Below are 12,109 nucleotides of genomic sequence, written 5' to 3'. Positions count from 1 at the left end.
TCTGCATTTCAAAAATGTTATGAATTTAAAAAGACGGGCAGAAAAAATGGATCCCTAGAAAGTGTTATATTGGTCTTTTTTAAGATAATTATAAAGAAACAATCAGAATACTACTCTTATTTATGCCAGTGTTGATTTCCATGCTGTATAGTACCTCATACACCCTGGAGGCATTCAAGGCCATGTTGGATGGGGCTTTGGGCAGTCTGCTCTGCTGGGTGACAACTGGGATTGAGTGGGCTCTGAGGACCCTTCCAAGCCAAGTCATTCTGTGATTCATTCTATTGCTGTAAATACTGAAACTTTGTCTATGTGAGATGGCATGGCATTTTTAGAGAAAGCCACGGGTGGATCTTGTCTGTGGAGAGGGACAACACCGGTCTCTAGTGTTTTTTATTGGTTTTTATAGAGCATAGAAAGCAAAGGCCACAATATGTGGTTGACCACCTGCCTGATCCTGGGAGCATCCCTCACCACTTTGAGCCTCTGCTGCCCTTCCTCCCATTTCTTTGGTCTCACCTCTGTATCCCATTTCTTTGGTGCTTACCTCTGTAATACTTCTGACATATGCTGCTACGCTGGGACCACTTTTGAACTATGTCTCCTGAAAACTCCAGCAGCCCAGACTCTAACTCCCATTCAGAAACATGAGTAGTTAAATGCTCTGTTTGTATGCTCTGATTTGAGCAATGTTTTCCTGGTCACAGCAGCAAGCCTTAACAGTGTTTTGGATGAACAGAACTTTATTAGAGGGAAGGGCAGGAAACAAAAGGAAGCCTTAGCCTGGGAAAGCTAAACTAATAGCCACCAAGCTCCAGCTGTACTCCTCAGTGCAGTTCTTAGGAATTACTTTGGACCCAGCCCTCTGCCTACAGACATGAGAGCGCCAGAGACACTGCCACCCTCCTCCCAGGCCATGCTCCCCTTGCAGCATGCCCATGCTCAGGGCAGTTCAGTAAGATGTTCCAGGGCCACGTCTATCCCAGGATGTCAGCTTCACTCTCCCAATGGAGTCCTCAGGCTAGACATGTGCTCCTGGTTGTCCCAGGTCAGCATTCAGTAGCTTTCATGCCATGGGTTTTGTCCTGAACTGCTGTGGCTTGCAGGAGTCTTGGGCTCCACTGCTTAGCAGTGCTACCTCTTGCTGGGGACTTGCTCTCGTCTGCGGTTCTCACGCTCTCAGGCCACCTCTTTGCATCCTCAGGACCAACATAACACTGGTATCCAACTATAGCTCCCTAAGAAAGCTGAGGGTAGCATTGGCAAGGATTAGCAGATGACCACACGAATGTGATGGAAAGGGATGGAAAGGTGGTGCAGTGTGAACTGGATGTCTAAATGTAGGCAGAACTGCATCCAGTGAGTGCCCTTCCTGACTGCCAGGGGACGTCCAGCAGCAGCTCACACAAGAGAAGAACACCCAAGAATTCAAGTATACCACATTGGAGATAACACTTCATTAAAAAATAAAAAGAAATAAAGACCACTCTGTGTGTGCAGGTGCCACAGACTCCCTATCTCTCTCGGGTGGGAGAGAAGTTTTGGGACTTTACAGTGTCAGTGTGGGAGTTTCAATAGAGCTCTGTGTGGCTCTTTACTAAATAACTCCTATTTAAATCTGTTTCTTTACCATCAGAAGAATCATTATGGACAAATCATATGCCCCTTTCTTTCATAAATGACTGCCATGAGCTCACTCATATGCATGGGTCCTGCATTGCTTTAAGTTAGTAACTTCATGAAAATAAAATCAGGACCTTAGCCATTTCTTTCTCAGATTCTCATTTCCTGATTTCACTTCACGCTATTTGTAAGAGGAAAACAAGTGAGGTCTTCAACCTTTCTGTCTATGAGGCAATTAATTCCTCTTTTTAATTGTGGGGGTGTTTTGCAACAAATGGTTTAACTTCTACACAGGTTATCCTACATCTCTCATGGCTTCTCAAAATCTCTCGCTGCATGGGGCTCCCTATCTCCCACATTGTTCTACCTCTGGAAAACACTTCCATGGGCATAACTATTATGTCAACTGTGTTTTAAAATCATAGAGGCTCTAAGGAATGCTCCTCGCTATCAGTCCCCACTGCACTGCCATGAGGATGAAGACAGCCTCCTATTGCCCCTGCCAAATCTTTTCCATGTTGTGAAGGTGGCCTAGGCCAGAATTTAAATACTCTTTCTACAAACAGCTAGATATTCGGACAGGGGCTTAACTTTTAGTCTGTCTCATAGAGCTGAGTATAAAAAAAAATGTTTCCTGTTTATTGAGAAGTAGAACAAACAAGTACAGTGGAAATTTTGGCTTGTGTTGAACCAAGAACAACAACAAAAGAGTAACATGGGATCTTCTGGAGAATAAAACTACTTTTGTCATCGTCTAAAATATATTTTATCTAAAACAAAATGTTTTAAGACTTTTGGGGGAGATAGAACATAGCCCTCAAAAAAGCTTTCTTTAGTAAATTTTGTAAATTTTAAGATTAAAAATGTCTTTTTGTAATGAAAAGTGAAGAGTTATGGTATTTTCAAAAAGTATTCCCGTATTTTGAAGGTAAACATTTTTGGCCAAATCCTACCCAGATCTGTAAACAGATACACTCTTTCCAAAGCAGGTTTCTAGAAATAAACAGCTGCCACACCTGACTGAAGGACCTGGCCCATTCAGTTATGCTGGAGTAGATAAGGGGCTTCTCCTTCATTTTTTTCATTGCTAAGAACTGTGGTTTTCTTTCCTGTGAAATGAGGGATCGGTTTTTCTGTGCCTCACCTCTGAAGAGGGGTGAACTCAATTGCAAACCTGATTTCCCATTGCTTTGACCTTACCAGCATGAAGGAGCAGCTTACGAAGGGGAGCGCTACCAGCAAACCTATGAGCACGTCCCATTTTTCTGGCTTCCCATCAGGATGCCGAAAGAGAAAGTGGTGAGAAAGGAATTATCTAAATAGTGTGGCACAGTCTCTTGTGGACTAATTCCTGCAGAAATAAAGCCAAAATTATCTTCTAGATTTCAGTCTCTTGCTGTCCAAACAAACAAACAAACAAAAAGACAAAAAACCCACGACAGTAAATAAAAGATTTTGGGAGAGCTGAACGTGAGGGGATGTACTTGTCAGTAAACGTGTCTTTAATTAATTGAGCTGGAGCTCAGTTACACCACCAGAAGTACTATCAGTGGGTTATTGCTGTTTCAGCACTCCTGCAGACTTGGGATGGGAAGCCCAAATCGTTGCCTTTATTTGCTTGCTCTTGTGAAAAGTGAAAAGCAAAGGACAGGTTTTGCAGCCGTTTCATCGTCAACGGCTGCAATTGCTTTCAACACAGTTCACACCCAAAGGCAGGTCAGTGAGCATGATCTTCACTTCCATTGGAAATGTACTGAGAAGCGGAGATGAGACTTTATGTAATGCAGAGACCTGGTGCAGCACTCAGCAGGCAATTTACCGGACCCTGTGATTTCACCTTGCATGAAGAAGCAAGGTTACTTCACTCAAAGCTCACTCACGCCTCTATAGTATCATCGAAACAAAAAGTTTCACATGATCTCTGCGTCAGACATACCGGTTATCAATGGCATTGCAATGCACCGATGCTCACAGGAACGCAAGTTTTACAGCCAATGCATGCGCCATAAACTCACACAAAAACATGCTTTCCCTCTATTTATGGCTGCTGCCATGCACAAGGCCTTATTCTTGGATTTTGTAATTATTCCCTTCTCTGGGCAGAAGCCTTATTACCCACAAGATAAATAAAACTGAAATAAATGCCAAGGGAATATTGGCCTCAGCATGAACTGTCTGAATTCCAGCTACCTCAGCTGGCACCTTGCTTGTATAATGACTACTGAATCCAAGGGTGACCCTGAATGCTCAGTCACTGCCACTTAGGTGTTGTGGGGTAAGCTGAGCCGCATCTCCCCAGCAGCTAATTCTCTAAAGCGTGTCATGAAGCTTAACACATGGAAGGGCAGGACTAAGCTTTACATCACTTTTTAACTCAACAGCTCATTCATTCAAATAAGATTTACTAAGACATTTTGCAACTCTGCTGCATGCAGTCATCAGGGGCGTGTAACGAGTATCTGATCTGCAGGCTGAGAGATTTAATTGGATGTAGATTGCCTTATGACCGTGGTCAGAAAGGAAACAGGGAACTGAGCACCAAATGAGCTTGTAACAGAACGTGTCGAGGTCTCTGACTCAGTTGTTGTCTTACATAAAGGAGAAATGCTTAAGAATTGTGAAACCTCGGGAATTACGCAAGCAGGGTGTTAATACTTTTATGGAACTTTTAGGGTCTTTTTTGTACTGCTTGTAGTTCTTAATTACTTATTATATTTTGAATACTTAAAAATCAGAAATAAGAACTGCAGGCAAATTTGACCTTGATGTGGCTTTAGAAGAATGGAAAATTATTCAGGTTAGAACAGGCTAAAACAGGTTATTTTACAGTGCCATTTTAATTCATACAAAACATAATAGAAGAAAAAAAAATGCAGAAAAAAATAAAGCATCTAATTTTCTCATTTCTGACTGAAAAATTGTCAGAGCGTTTAAACGAGTTTAATTCTCTGCAGTTCTACAGAAGCATTTCTGCCTCTAGTTGAAAGAATCTCCTATTTTGAGAAACCAAAATGCATTTATTTACGTTACCACAGAGCATTTCAGAAAGTTATAACACAGAGATACAACACATCTGTTTTCCAGCCTGCAGTTTACTGAAAGTGTCTCATAGATAAAGTACAATATTCATTCCTAATTATATAAAAATCTAATAATGAAACTTGACACGTGGATTAACTGAAAGAAAGAACTTCTTTTTTCACACTTAGAAGTTCTAAACGTATCATCAAGAGGGAAAATCAGAAACTTAAATATGCCCCATTATTGCTCAAAGCTGCTGAGTGCAAATGGAGTGAAAGAGATGGTGACGTGAATTTTTGTACGTAGACGTATGCAGCTATTCATGTTATAAAAAACATCAAAATAAAATCAAGTGAAAATGCATTTGTAAATGTAGCATAAGTACTTGATACAAGGAAATGAAAGTCTGATCTGTAGAGTTACGGAGATTAACATATTTTAACCCAGAAAATTGCTGAGCATTATTTCCGGTAATGCTGACCCAACCCTACTCAGTTCCTTACTACAGTCACCTCGGCCATGGAAATAACAGCCACTGGAATTAAATTTAATTCTTAATTACAGCAGTGTAGCTATTAGTGAGCTTAATTTGTGTATTTGTTTTATTAGTTAATTAGTTGTGTGAAACTAAGAATAGTTTCAGGCACCTATAATTCAAGAAACTTGTAGATGTGGTACTTAGGGACACGGTTATTGGGCAACACTGGTGGTAGTGGATGGTTAGAATAGATGATCTTGGAGCCCTTTTCCAACCTCAATGATTCTGTGATTCTATGATTCTACAAACTAACAGTACCTGTACTGAGCAATACTAAGCATTGCATCTCCATTGATTTTATTGACCAGCAGGGAATAGAATCTGAATTGCTGTAACGGGGGGAAAAAGGGTCATATTTGTGTTCCTGTGTTGCCAGTGTTATCAATTTCCACTTAATCTGCACATTGAGCATCTTTAGGGTTGCAGTAATTCTTTCAATTCAGTAATTGTATTTCTCTGCTTCTTAATAGACACATATAGACAAAGCATGTCAATTTGATTTGAGTATTTTGACATTTCCTCTGACATCTTTACACCTTAAACACATCAATAATAAATCACTATCCTTATTTATTATCTCCAGCAAAAGCATTGGCTACAGTCTGGACATGAATGTAGTAACTTCTTTCTTCGTGAAAGGGACAATTAGGTCTCTGCCTCAAAGGCCGAAAATGACAAAAAAAAAAAATAATTAGTGTAACTGCAAGGTTTACTCCTCCGTATTTGTACAATATCTTTCATTAAAAAATCAGGAAATTTATATATGTATGAACACATTATAGATCACTTTGTTTTGCTGAAAACGGATGTAACAGTAATTAGTGCCGCTCTGCTCACCAATTTTAGCTGGCTTAATTGCATGTATTACAACACAGACTTGCTCTGTTTTAATTTGTGAGTTTAGGCTTCCTCAAATATGCAAAAGACATGAAAGGGAGAAAACAAAAATCAGATGTTTTGCTGATAGACTCTCCGCTCAGCTCAAAGAGGCTCTTTGGGGGGTTGGTGATACTCCAGCTGCTGGCCCCTGCATGGTTTACAGATTAAAGCCTAAATAATGTGAAGTTGTCATACCACTGCTCTGTATTTATGCAGTCTGGACATTCTCAAGCAAAGTTTTCAGCTAGGAAGACCTTGGTGCTAAACACAGAAATGAAACAAAAGGATAAGGGCCAGTGGCAAAAAGCCACAGGTCCGCATGGCTTAGTGGGCCTCAGGCTTGGCTGGCCCCAGTTTTGGGTCACAGCACGCGTGACTTGAACAGGGGGAGCAAATGACAGGAGGGGCTGGAAATAAATGTGTTTGGGGGAGGAAACTGAAGGAAGAAAAGTTTTTTTGTAGTAGAGTAGAAAGGTCATACGGTGGAAATCCAACAAGAGCCTTGTGAAAGTCTAACTGCTCTATCTCCAGTGACTGTTCGCTCCTTCCTTAAGTAACTGAGGCTTCAACCAAGAGAAGTGTCTAAGTTTAGGCTTTGTTTAATGCTATCATGAAGTGCTTTGCTGAATCAGGGCTTATAGCATCAAGCTTGAAGCACAAGATTTATCCCACCTAATTTAGGCATTTGCAAAGCAGGTATATATACCAGAGCTGGTGCCCACTTGTTATCAGCAGGGAGACACAAGCATTGCCATTGTTCATTAGACTTACTCTACATTAGGATAAGAAATACCATGCAGCAGAAATGTTAGGAAGCAGAGCTGAAAACAGTTAGATCCAGTGTATACATCTACAGCCTCCCTATCTGCCTCCACATACCCAAACCACAACAACCTCTGATGACAGATAAGTAGGAAAAAAATGCACTAGTTGTAATGTATCAGGCAATGCTGACTGAGTTTTTACAGTCAGACGGGCAAATGAAACTGCAAATTCTTTTCTTCGTGAAAAAGTTCCTGTTTTAATTGTTTTTAAGACAAACAATTGAAGGAAAGAATAGACCATTATGATTTCCATGTTTAAAGCATTGTTTCTTTCATATTTTCCTCATCTGAAATTGCCTCTTCCTCCACTGGCTACTGAGGGTTCAAGACATTTTTTGCTGCAATATTCAACTCAGAATTGGTATTTTCTCTGAATGTTGTAGAGAGCTGCTCTTCTTGTGCAAGGAGATGGGAAGTAAACTTCTGAGAATTACTGCAAATTTGAGAATGCCTGGAATCTCTGTGGAAAATAACTGCAAGACCCTTAGTCCTTGTTATCTCTGTGCATATTTTTGTTTGGTTGATTAGCAATGGGACAGGATGATAGATGAGCTGGATACTAAAGCATCACACTGCTTCTCTGCCTCTGGGAAAATGCTGGTTCCAGGACAAACATTACCAAATTGAGAAGCTGCATGGTCCTCAGTGTAAAGCCATGGTGGAGTCAGGGAATGTGCAGCAGCTGCAAACACATCAGCAGCAACTGCAGTTTTTGACAATACAATGGAGTGGCAAATACACTTCAGTTATACGTGACAAGTTGGTGCTTAATGTGGTCTGATACCTAGAGAACAAGTCAGGGATGCAGAGGAGTATGGTGGGACTGTGGCATTGGTTGATGCCACCCATTCAAGCACTGATCTGGGGCAATATGTTGAGATTAAAATGCCTTGACATTTCCTTTTATGAATAGTGGAGAAAGATACACAGCTCCAGAAAACAATTCATCCTATCCCAATAAAAAGACATCAAATGTGTGGTTTGAATCGCTATCTGAATACAGCAACCTTTCTAGCAGCAAGAAAATCATCCAGATTCTTAGCTCAGTTGTACAATCTTCTTAGCATTTATATTGCTAATATAAATGATCGGGTGCTTAGCACTGCAAAAGAATTTTTCTTTGCACTTCTGCAAAGCCTACAGAAATGTGGACCACGCTGAGGTGGCTGCTTCTGTGTGCTGTCACAGGGAGGTTGATAACAGAGCTCTGGACTCAGTGAAATCTCAGAAGGAGAATTCACATATAGGACCACAATACAATCGTCTCTGTTGATGTTTAAAGCTTTCCAGTTCTAACATTAGAAACTCTAACATTAGAGTTTCTACTGTAAACAGGAGCCTTGGAGTTGCATGAGTTGAACCTGGTAAAGGGTTTGTTTTACTTGGGGACAGATTCTGTCTGGGTGTTTTGCGGGACTCAAAGAAGAGGAAATGATTCATTGGCAAAGTGGGGAACAGACGCCTTGACTCACAGTTTCCTGATCTAACCACTAGACAGTTCCTCTAGCAATTTCTTAGCATATCAAAAAGATGGATTAGCTTCTTCTTAAATCCTTAAACCTCAAGAAATGGTCATCCTGAATTATATGTCCAGACTTCCCATACTGCCCATTAAGGGAAAATCTCTAGGTCGTATTCTATGTGTTTGTATAACGAGTGCCAAAACAAGAACATTTGCTTAACAATCCCATTGATGATAATGGAATCCAAATGCTACGTTTGCTGCACTCACATGTTCAGGGGCTAGGGCTTTGGGAGCTGATATATCTTGTTTAGGTCACAAAATTCCAAACATTAGAAACATTTTGCTATTTTGCTTGTGTCTGATTCTGTAAGATACTGGATGTTTACTAAGAAACACAAAAAGATTAGATCTGCATGGAAGCAAATTATATGTTCAATCAAATAGTTGTAGAGTTTCACTTCCCTTCCACTAAACAGAATGTCTTTATATCTGTGGCCACTATAAATTGTTTCTACTTTATATAATGACAATTCAAATAGTGCCTTATGATACATGGATGCAGAAAAATAAAATAGTAATTACATTTAAAATGACAGTCATACCTGAGAGTCTTGAAATAAACTCCACTGCTACCAAGTTGTCTCAGAAATGCCATTTCTTTTATAAATAATTTGCCCTGAAGAGAAAATAAACTATTTCTAAAAACAGCCTACGTATGTTGACAAACCAGTGGACTTACTCCGTAGGACTTTTCCAGGGGCTTTCAGATTTTTTATCCTGGCATGTATTTCCCCACGGCTGCACTGCGAGCTGATTTAAGCGTTAGGATTGTGCCATCTGCTGTTGGAATTGCAAATTTCCCCGAGTCTGCCCTATGTGCAAACACTAGTTCCGACAATTTGGCTGTGCAGTGGCTGCAATTTGTTCTCATGTCAGAGACAGATGAAGGGTGATGCTTCCTGCCATTCTCATCAGAGGCTTGAACCTTCCTACGACCATTTAGGACCACTGTGAAGAGTTCCACTTCGTGAGAGACATTTAAGGACCTCTTTTTGTCTCTCTTGTTAAGAAGCAATTTTATCAAATGCAGAATGACAAAGGTTGCTCAGAGATGTGGTGGATGTGTCATCCCTGGAGACAATCAAGGTCAGGCTGAATGGGGCTCTGAGCACTGATAGAGCTGTAGATGTCCCTGTTCATTGCAGAGGAATTCATATCATCATAGAATCATAAAATCATAGAATGGCCTGGGTTGAAAAGGATCACAATGATCAACTAGTTCCAACCCCCTGCTATGTGCAGGGTCACCAGACCAGGCTGCCCAGAGCCACATCCAGCCTGGCCTTGAATGCCTCCAGGGATGGGGCATCCAAAACCTCCTTGGGCAACCTGTTCCAGTGAATCACCGCCCTCTGTATGAAAATCTTCCTCCTAATATCTAACCTAAACCTCCCCTGCCTCATTTAAAACCATTCCCCCTTGTCCTATCACTATCCACATTTTACTAGATGATCTTTAAAGGTCCTTTCTAACTCAAATGATTCTACGATTCTATGAAATAACATGCAGGGCCTTATTCTGCAATATAAAATTTTCACACTGCAAAATTGCAACTCCTTTTTGCTGTCCCGTTCCATGCACAGAGAAGGTGCAGAGACAGATAAGGACCAAGCAGCCTGAGGCAGCATGACCCTTTGTGCATGCTTTTCACAGAGCCCCTTGTGTTGAATACATCATGTGCCTAATTCCATTGGCCCACACGATATGGTCAGCTGGTGGCTTCCCATAGCACAGGTTACCTCTTCGGTGCGGAGACCTCTGTACTAGCACCACAAAAACTGGGTTACCAATGCAGTATCTCTGGGCAGCATTTTGTCCTGCTACACAGATCCTAAATCTGCATTTGGAACAAGATTTATCATGGCCACGGGTCATGCGGGAGGGACATGAACTGAATGTTCTCCACTTGGGACTGGCAGTTTTTGTCAGGACTCAGAACACACTCAGCATACACCAGGACTTGACCGTCAGGACAGGCTGAACTCTCAATAGCTAAATAAATAAATAAATAAGCACTAACAAAGTTTAAAATGCCATCAGTTTTCTCAAAAATAAAATAAAGAATGAAATAGGAAATAGTTCTTGGGATAAACACCATGCTCAGATGAATGTAACGTGAGTTGGATCTTAGGTGGTGCCACCATCACCACATCCAAGTGCCCTCCCCTAAGTGCTTACTTGGCAGTGGTGCTTTGATCAGTAGTGTGATAAATAAGCCTAAAAATGAGATGCTGGTGATTGAAATATAGTACCGGTTGCTGCTCTTGGAGCTCGTTGCAGACTCACGTCATTTGTAGATCAGTGTCTTAAAGGGGCTGCTTGTGTGTGAGAATGAGAGGATCGAGAACAAGGAATGAACTCCCAGCACTGACTAACATTGTACTTCAGTTTCCGTTCTTTATAAGCTGCTGAGACTACACAGCTACAAAAGATTAGACTGAACAATAGAAGTATTTACTGCTGGAACTACATTACACTCAACCACAAATCTCTCCTATCTGACAACATGAACACAACTTCATCCACCACTTCACTGGGAAAACTGAAAAGCACTGCGCATTTGGGCCGTCAGCTTCCTCACAAGTGTAGCTTCTCGGTCTTAACATTTTGACAAAAGGGACGTCTTCCCAGCAGGCAGAGCAGAAGTGGTGCAGCTAGTTTGGGGAGTCAGGTGGTTGGCATACAGCTGAGCTCCTTATGAAGCCAAAATCACACTTTGAGAGACACAACTAACCTGAAACTTTTTAATTCTACCCTTAGTTCCTCCTGTAATTACATGAGAGTGCCTCACACCACTAACGTATTTATCTACTGACAACGTTAGGAGAATAAAAGCCTTGTATCTTACTTGGACACAGAATAGTGTTAATAGTTTACATGAGGATTTAGTTACTGAGAGTTGCAGACGGTAACACTGAGACTCACAGGGACAGCAAAGCCTGGTGTTGCCCAGAAAACTTGTCTTCGTAGCCCCTGGCCTATGGGCACCATCCCCATAAGTCTTTGGCCTAACTCTCCACAGTCAGTGCTTTGCCACAGCTCCTATAGCCTTCCCACTGGAGCAGTCCCTGCCATCCCACCAAGCACAAAGGGCATCACTTCACAGAAAACAGTAACCCCACACATAAAACCCATGGGTATATGAGGGGGAAAAATTGCTGCGAAGAAGGAGTTGTATCCACTGTTTTCTTCATGATGGTATATGGCTTCCAGCTTTGTCATGGGGCTCCAGCTCCCTCTTCAACCCTGGCCTGAGGTTTTACCTCACAGACCGTCTGAGCTACACGACCTGTCAGCACAGAGAGCACATGGGTTATTTATGAAACCAGTGCTTTTGAGTAGAAAAACCATGAATGTTCGTGTGATGATGCTGGGAACCCAGAGTGCTGCTTGTGCCTACACTGGTGACAGTGCAACTTCAGGTAGTTTGCTCTGGGATTTTTGCAGGCAAACTCATGATTTTTCTGCCTTTAATGTTGAAAACACTGAACACAAGCCAGGTCTGGGCAACCAGATGCAGGTAGAACAAATAGGCATGTACCTACAAAGCACCATGTAGACAGCCCCTGAAAGCCACTTTTGTTCTTAGGAGGTATGCCAATAATACAAGAAATCAAATTCATCTATAATAGTTCTTTTCACCCAATCCTTCATTACTGCTAACAGTCAGTACAGAAGCAGTTTTAAATCCAGTGCCTG

The 12,109-nt window shown here is 41.5% G+C and overlaps 1 long non-coding RNA gene across 6 annotated transcripts in view; it reads right to left on the bottom strand.

The window, feature by feature from the left end:
- Positions 1-12,109, bottom strand: part of LOC104910013 (uncharacterized) — an 82,951-nt gene that overhangs the window by 64,334 nt on the left and 6,508 nt on the right. The window lies entirely within an intron of this gene.

Source organism: Meleagris gallopavo, chromosome 2, assembly GCF_905368555.1.
Source record: "Meleagris gallopavo chromosome 2, MGAL_WU_HG_1.1, whole genome shotgun sequence".
Lineage (NCBI taxonomy): Eukaryota > Metazoa > Chordata > Aves > Galliformes > Phasianidae > Meleagris > Meleagris gallopavo.
This window is presented reverse-complemented; position numbering and strand designations above follow the sequence as displayed.